Source organism: Brassica napus, chromosome C6, assembly GCF_020379485.1.
Source record: "Brassica napus cultivar Da-Ae chromosome C6, Da-Ae, whole genome shotgun sequence".
Taxonomy (NCBI): Eukaryota; Viridiplantae; Streptophyta; class Magnoliopsida; order Brassicales; family Brassicaceae; genus Brassica; species Brassica napus.
In genome coordinates this window covers 7,804,013-7,812,942 of record NC_063449.1, presented here as the reverse complement: position 1 = coordinate 7,812,942, position 8,930 = coordinate 7,804,013, and the positions used below count along the sequence as shown (strand labels likewise).

General features: G+C 34.7%; 1 long non-coding RNA gene across 2 annotated transcripts; it reads left to right on the top strand.

The window, feature by feature from the left end:
• The first annotated feature begins 1,616 nt into the window (after positions 1 to 1,616).
• On the top strand, positions 1,617 to 6,990 carry LOC106454920. Of its 2 annotated transcripts, none has more exons than XR_007324849.1 (7): positions 1,617 to 5,354; positions 5,452 to 5,566; positions 5,638 to 5,782; positions 5,865 to 6,046; positions 6,151 to 6,270; positions 6,370 to 6,625; positions 6,763 to 6,990. It is a non-coding gene; the product is annotated as an uncharacterized LOC106454920 (long non-coding RNA). The 2 variants fall into 2 exon arrangements; XR_007324848.1 differs by having other exon boundaries at positions 5,865 to 6,050.
• Positions 6,991 to 8,930: the final 1,940 nt, after the last annotated feature.

Genomic DNA, 8,930 nt, shown 5'->3' with positions numbered 1-8,930 from the left:
CTAAACTAAAAAAACTAGAGTACGATACATAATCTAAACCTAAATTTCCAAAATCACAAAGAAAAAGCAAAATACTATAGTAACACTAACTCAGTAAAAGTCTGGAACACAAATGAACGCGATCAAGCACCAACCCAAAAAATCAAAAAAACGGGTCAGAAGGAAAATAATCAATGGAAGATAAAAGTCACCACGAAGGACGAAAACACATGCCTAAAGCACAACCACCAGCTAAGAATTAAGAAGCACCTCGCAAACAAACAACCACATACAAGGCGCTCATTGCCAACAAAGAATCACAAAGCTCCAAGAGACTAACTCCGCACACATATACCAAGGGAAGCAGGAAAAGAAGAAAAACAACATAAATGAGGGAGCATGGAAGCTAACCACAAAGAAACCAAATCTCAAGTTTGAGACAAAAAATAATCTTCCAAGCCCACATAACATACACGAAGGAAAACACTATCCAAACCTGGAGTGGCAAACACGGCGAAATGGAGAGCCACCGGAGACGCAGCCAGCGATGAAAAGTGCAACGAGATGAGAGAACAAAGAGAGAAAATAAGACTACAAAAAATCAATAAACTGTGGAGCCATCCTCGATCTATGAAGAGAACGTAAAAGTCAAATCAGCAAAAACTAGATCTTGAAAACCAAGACGAGCAGTGACTATCAACGACAAGCCAACTACAAGGAAGACAACATTAAAGACAACTAAACTCTGACCAACCCAAGGAAACGACAAGCCAACTACGAGGAAAACAATATTAAAGACAACTAAACTCTGACCAACCCAAGGAGATGTAATTCCTAACATTAGCCAAATTTAAGGAAGAAGAGGACAAATATTGACCAGAACAGTGTACAACATCATGAGAAACAACCGCACAACTGGAAACTCATAAACCTGATCTACAACAAATATTAGATAATCTCACAAGAGAAAAAGACGAGGAAAAACAAGAGAAACGAAGGTGAGTCTTTTTCCGGTGATGGTAAGAAACACCGCACACTGGAAATGTAAACGAAATACATAGATGGTGATGGCTCAAGTCAAAATATGCGGAGAAGGAAAAAACATCTTAGGAGAATAATGTTCGACGTTGTTAACAAAAAGAATAGTGTTCAAAAATGTGAAAATATTAAATACAATGTTGACGCTTAAACCGTTAATGTTAGAATCAATAAATGTTTAAATGAAAATTTATTGAAATTCAAGATGCTTTACATCAGAAGCTCATTTCACCACTAACATACTACTATACACACAACAACACGTTATTGAAAAGACAAACGCATAATATATTAACCTATAACCTAATACTACATCACACAATAAAATACTAAATCATGCTCTTCACAAATAAATAATGACCATATAATTACATCATTCAAAAACATCATACCTAACAACAATAAAATAATATTCCGCGCGAAGCGCGGACACCCCCCGTAGTCCATAATAAAACATAATTAAACTTAAACAATGTTTCTAGAAATCTATAGTTCAAAATCAAGAGGAAGAAAAAAACTGAATTAGAAATTTTGCCTAATGAAGTAAAAATCTCGAGAGAAATTGAATCTCAATATACTATAATTTTCTAGAGAAGTTGTAAAGATCGAATTCGTCTCACCTTTGAATTAGAACCTCGTTTCCATCTAGCTAATTCTTGTAGAAAATCTGATATTACGTTTCCACGCAGAACGTATTCCCGAATACATGTTGCAATAGTGCTTTGGTTGCTAGGGAGAGCCAAAAATATTTGATTGATGTATCTTTATTGTTAAAACATCTTTTATTTTAAGTATTTAAACCAAATAATTATAATAATATAACAGAATTCATTTATTTGATTAAATTCAAATAATTTTAACAAAGTTAAACCACTTGAATATACAGGTCTTTTCACCGTATGTGAATTTTCCATTTAAAATACTATTATTTTTTCATTAAATTTTATATTGATTAATCAAAGAATGACGAGACTATAGGACTATAATGCTATAAACTGAAAACTGCAAACTAATCAATTAGGGAACACTTTGAAACACTAAAATAGTACTCTTTTTGTTATGTTTTAATTGACGCTTTAAAACTTTTCACAAAGTTTAAGAGATTAGCACAATGTCTATTATAGCTTTATTTTACAATTAATTGACTCCACGTCATTATTACGACAGCTTATAGTAGAATGGTTATAGAAGTCAATTTTGTCATATTTTACCTAAATTTCTGGAAATGACAAATATATCAAAATAAAATAAAATTTCTAGAACATCAACTAAAAGATAACGGAGAGAGTATTATTTATATTGTTTTTTCTTTTAGATACTTAACAATCATTTGGCAATAAAAATATTCTTACCTTAAAGGGAACAAGACACTTCATTTTTCAATAAATTCATGAATAATTTGAAATGACATACATCAACACTATTATTTAAAATTTGTAAATGTTTCTGATTTTTATTTCAAAATATGGTTTTATATCCTCCTTTGCTCATTTTTGGCGTCTTGATTATCCAGTGATACCAAAACTGTTTGAAAATCATCTAACAAAATCCATTAGCATTTCCTCAAATTCAGTAAGTTATACTTAACATGCAACTATTCTAAGAACATGTTAAATGGTTTGAGAAATGACATACCACTTAATTGGTTAAGCATTTGGGCATTTTATTGCGTATTGATTGTTTAATTTCAATGTAGAAAGCAAAACGATCATCCTCTTCAGTCATGCAATTAATTTCCCTCTCCCTCATGACTCATGTCAAATGTGGCTCTATCTTATCCTTTCACTCTCAATGTAAATCATTCGAACACTTCCATGATTTTCTAAATATCATTGAATTGATTTGAACAATTGGTCATTTTTTTCAATAGCCAAAGGTTCTAACAAAAAGAAAATGATCTTTGTTTCTTTTCCATATGACAATACCAAGATTTTGTTGAACAGGAAGAAGAAAAAGAAGAAGAAGAATAGACTCATGATCATAAAAGCATTAAGTCATGATGATCCCGATGTGAGTAGTCTTCACACCTTGTTGAAACGTGTGGATGATGTTGTCAAACTGTTGAAAAGAGTTGGTGATGTGTTATAAATGATCGAGTAAACAACACAGGATCTATCTCGGGAAGATGATGGAGAAGTTACCAACTATGGTAGAACACTTTTGTGGCAGAAAATAGTGTGCTATGAAACTGTTTTCTACGAGAAAAGCTTTAGGAAACATTAAAACATCCTCTTTGTTGCACAGTATAGTCTAAATCCCACTGAGATTAATACAACACTTGATCTGTCGAGAAAAGATGAAGATGGAGAACTCACTAACTATGGCATAGTTTTGATGTGGAAAAAGGAGTGTGCCATGAATCTCTTTGCTGCCAAAAAAGCTTTAGAAGACGTTACAAACATCCTCCTTGTTGCAGAAAATTGTCCAAATCCTAGTGAGAATGTTCCCAAGCTGAGTAGTCTAGGACCTTTGTGGAGGCGTGTGCGAGATGCGTCAAAGCGTTTGGAAGAAGCCAGTGACTTGATATCGATGATCGAGAAAACAACGGAGGAGAGTTTTGGAGATGATGTTACCGGAGAGATTACTGACTGAGAAAGCTTTATCATGGGAGAAAGAGTGTATCGTGGAACTACATTTGGCAAGGTTAGCTCTAAAATAGGTGGAAATTTTCCTTTTTGGTGATGCATGAGAGAGCAAAATCTACAAACGAATCATGTTTCTCTTCTTGTTTTACTTTTCATTGATTGTATTTTTTTTGGCAATTTCCCTACATGTAAATACCAAGGGGTTGTTTCAATTAAGAGTTTCAGATGATTTGTATTAAAATGACAAATCTACTATTATTCAAACGAGGATTTTAAAAACCACTTTAAAATCAGTATTATTGAACTTGTCATTTTAACAAATCTTCTAAAATCCACTGTTATTGAACAAACTTGTCATGTATTGAAACAAGAATTTTAAGAGACTTTGAGATTTTATTAAAATCTCATGTTATTCAACTAATGATTTTAAAAACTCTTTCAAAATCAAGTGTTATTCAACATGAAATTTGTATAAAATTATTGGAAATCACTTGCAATCCCCTGTTATTCAATTAAAAATTTATAAAAAACTATTTCAAATCTACTGTTATTCAACTCTAAACAATAGACAATAGTTAGGAAGAATCTTTTGTGAGAAGGATTTTAGGAGAGTTTACATTACATTTTAGTTAAAAACAGTTCTAGTAGAATAACATCTCTATAGCTGGTATCTGAAGAGACTTGAAAATCTTTATATATAAAATACACTTTTAATCTCTCCTGAGTGTGCCAACAAGGATGCCAGCGCAACAATTCGTAAGCTACTGTTGAGACACGTCAGAAACTCATCGTTTCATTAAATCGTGAATCAATTGTTACGGGCTTGACATTTGGGCTTCATGTTGTGTTCGTACGCGGCCCGACGACCACAATCTCCTGGTGAAACCCTAATCAGCCTCTACGCTCACCTTCGTGTTCTCCGCTCCCCTTCGATCGGCGCAAGTGCGATCCATCCTCTGTAACGGTTCTTCGATAATTAATGGTCTTAAATCGTCTTTAACGCTCCCATTTAATCGTCTTTCAATCTATTGAAACAACAAAATCACTTTATTTACTGAGTAATGGCTAGCTCTCAAGTTTTTCTTTCCGATTTGAAGTCTGTAGATGGCCTTTCATTAGGTTGCGTTTTTGGGAGGCGAGGTATATAAGGCGCAGTGATGAGCTCATCTCTGTCAATATGCTCTTGCTTGATTCAAAGGTGAGTCTGGTTTGAATTTTTATAATAGTGATGTTGATTTTTTTTTCCCGTGACCGTTCGATAATAATTTTCATAGAGCATGTATGATTGGTTTATTGATAACGGTGATTCTCATTTGCGTTTTCAGGCGACTCTTATGCCGGTCACCATTGCTGTTCAAAGGTTGTTCTGTTCATAAACTCATGTACATAGTATTATTAATTTTTCCGATGGCAGCCACCTTGAATGTCCACCGGCTTTCAACTTACAGGCTTTCAGTGTATTCCATCACCGGTTTTGAAGTGATTCAGTGTAATCAGAACTTCAGGCTGTCGGACTCTTCCATATTGATTCGGTTTTGATCCCTTCTCTCATCATGTCTGGAGATCCATCCGAAGGTAAAGTAACAAGCTTTACGATATTTTCGCTTTTCAGTGATCTTTTTGTTGAGTGGTTATTTTCTGCCTACTAAGTCACCTCTGATTTGTGTGTATGGTGGCATGGGGTTTGATCCTAACGGCAAGATCTCTGTGGAATGGGAGCCCTTTGGTTCATTTTATTTTGTTGTGGCTTAGGTACCTTAAATTTTTAGTCTTTGAACTGATTTCTGGTGGAGGAGATTTGTTTGACTAATATATATGCTTTTTGTAAATTGGCTGATGCAAATGCAAGTTGAGTTTAATGAAGTTGGTGGAAGCTCAATGTTGGCTACAACTCTTGCTTGGGAAATGAACTGTCTTGGAAGCTAGAGAATGCTATTGAAGCACTTCAGGAGACTATGCATCAGGTAAACATATAACAGATTCTGCTTTGGGTTACTGTATGGTCCTCACACTAACGAGAACTTTGTTGTGTCAGGATTATTCTGTTGTGATGAGGTTACAAAGGGAGTCTCTAGGAGTATCTGTTCTTAGCAAGAATCATGTTCCCACTAAAAGAGCGCATTACCTTGCTGTAGAGAAGGCTTTAGAGATGGTTAAGCGAAATTTCATCTCTTAGCAAGGTAGTTTAGTGACCAAAGTTTGTATCTATTCTTGCACTGTTATGTTTTCCAGCGTAACTGATGTTTTTTGTTTGCATAACAGGTTGTGCTTGCACAGTTACATTTGTGTTTTTGTCTAAGGATACTAAATTCACTTTTTAGAATAAAGCAATGTTAGGATTTGAATCGCACTCTGAGTTATTGTTTGACAGAGTGAAGGGCATGATGCTTATCAATTCTGACTGCAACCACCTGGTACACAAAATTTATCGGGAACACAGTATGGTATGTAAGTAGTCTCTTGATGCATTATGTTTAATTTACATATCTGGAAGAAATTGTTGTTAAAGATATGTGCACTTTGTCTGACATGCATCTTTGTGAAACAGCATGAGAGACTTTTCAAAAGGAATAAAATTAGGTGTTTGCAGTGAAACTTTGGCTGCAACTAGGCCTCGAGCCGCTTCAACTGCGTGTGATATGGAGATAGAGTGTGACTTGCTAACCAGGTAAGTTTTTATATTTTACTGTCTTGAACAATCACATAATCCATTTTTCATTGAAATTTTCGGATATGCATACTGACTTGGCTTACTAAACTGCTGCAGCCCCAAAGATGACCTTGAGTTCTCTACTGTACAAGAGAATATAAGAGGAAATTTCAGTCTTATTGATCTGCATATTTCAAACATTTTGTCTACGGTTAGTTTGAATTTTGACTCTTTAACAAGTGTATTGACACATGTTCTACTATCATATTCTTTCAAGGTAGTTGTTAAGCCCCAAAAAGCTGTGAGGAAGCTTGCAAGAGTGCAGCATCTATATTCTGAATTGACGGGGAAGCTTAGGAGAGAAGATGACGAGGTGAGATAATAGTACTTGAATCACTTTACATCACGTGATCATCTAGATAGCTTGAAGTTAAGCGCTGTCAATGTTATATCCATGCTTATCTTTTCTTCAAGATAGGTTTGACCCTTGGTCTTATGTTTTATCTACAGTTTGACGTCTTCGCTACTCTGCATCCAATTCCAGTTGTTTGTGGGCTTCCAGCATAAGAAGCTAGACTTTTGATTAAGGAAATAGTTGAAATATCAACGTTTGGTGTGATTTTCTTTCATCGATGTACTCTTCAGTCTTGAAATACCATATTAGCTTCTTTTTTTTTTTTTGCTAAATACCATATTAGCATTCGTTATTATCAATATATGACCGATGATATTTTTTTATAAAAAATAATATATTATTATCAAAAGCATTAAACAGGCCATTTGGTTAAATGGTTACATCAAAAAATTGATTCTCCAAACAAACGGGAAAAGCCTGACACCATCACACATTTTGCACCATTCACACGGACAAAAGTTAAAAACGCAATGACATCCACACCAGAGGTCACAGGGGCAGCGCAAAACCAACAAGCGTACAAGAATTCCAAATATTAACGTTATCTTTTAACATCATTCTACCGATACAGTAAACTAATTTCAAGATGTCATCATACAACTCCTCTGCAACAATTATCATCACTAAGATATAGAAAATTACCAAACTTGCATTGTATCTAATCAAAAAACATGACTTATATTACAGACAGGAGATAGAGAAACAGATCACCCGACACGGTCAGATTAAGTTTCCCATTAAAAAGTCAAAACAGAAACTTTCCTTACACATTTACATATGTTTAGCACACAGATGAATATACATGGATGCAGAGATATAAGGGAATAAACTAAAGGGTCAATGGTCATGGAGATTGATCTTCTTCGATCTCCATTGTTTCATGGGGGAGGGAAAGTGTGTTCCTTTTTTTTAATTGTCTTCTCCACTCAGATTAAAGTGTTTTAATTTTCTCCAAGGTAAACATAAGTGATGTAGCTTTACTTTCTAAAATTAAAGCCATATATAAGGTTTGATTGGCAGTGGCTTTTATGTTTTTGCTTTATACTATATGATGTAAGTCTTTGTGAGATGTAGATTTTATTGCTCTAGATTTATATCAATAACTCAAAGTACTAAAAATTCTATAGACAAATTGACTTCCAATACCAATTTATTTCATATTTTTAACTTCAAGACTGTAACTTTGAACGATTTTCTTGAATCATAATTGATGGTTAAAATCACGGTAGCAAGAAGCCGTGGATACCAATCACCACCATAGATAGTGATTAAGTTAGAAGATATATATAGTAATTAGTCTTATTAACATATAGCTTATTTAATTTTATTTATTTTAAATTCATATAAATAGTTTTTTTTCTAACTTCCCGCCCGTAGGGCGGGCCGACCCTAGTAAATAAATAAAAGTTAAATAAAACATGCTACAAAAAATAGTATCGTAACCTTGAAACAAGAACTGAGAGACATGTCTTCTTGCTTGGAGGAAAAAACATTAAAGAAACCGACGTAGACGACTTCCGTTACCGGAGGAAACCTGTCTTTGTGCTGTATGTAAAAGTCTTGTAGCACAAACTCTTCACTGCATTCAGATTACCTCTTTCTGTAGCTATAATGAACAGAGGTACGAGAGTCTGGATGACTTAAGGTAGGCAATAGTCTGAAGCAGTTCCAAATTGTGTTGTTGCTTGACTTTTCCACTTGAACTCTTTTGATGACTCACATCTACAAAGCCACTAAGAGCTGAAACATATTGATAATGTTCAATACCGTATGATGCATGTTTTGGTTTATGTTCTTGTCTCAGATAAAGACACAAGAAACACTCGTGTCCTCTTGGAACCAGCTATCTCTTCAGCTTCTTGATACTCTCATATTTAGAAACTGCACGAACAGAGATTAGTGAGCATCAAGATTTTCTCCTTATAATTGGTACGTGATTGTATGAGGATGGTTCCCTATAGCAAATTTCTTTTGCATCAACTCATTCAAACCAACTGTTTATACGTTGAGATTATCCGAGTCTCTCCTCCAATGTATCTAAGCTTCCCATCACTAGACCGCGGTAAGATCGTTCCCCACAAAACTGCAAATAAGCTTCAGTTTTTTAGGCAAGGAAACATTTAATGCTGTTTGGTACATCCAAGGCGAGTCAGCAACATCTGAGATGGCGGAATCAACTCTCTTGATACCCGGGACTCGATTCAGATCCTCATAAACTAGCCAGTTATTATGACTTGTCTCAACATTTTTACTAGCTTTCCCT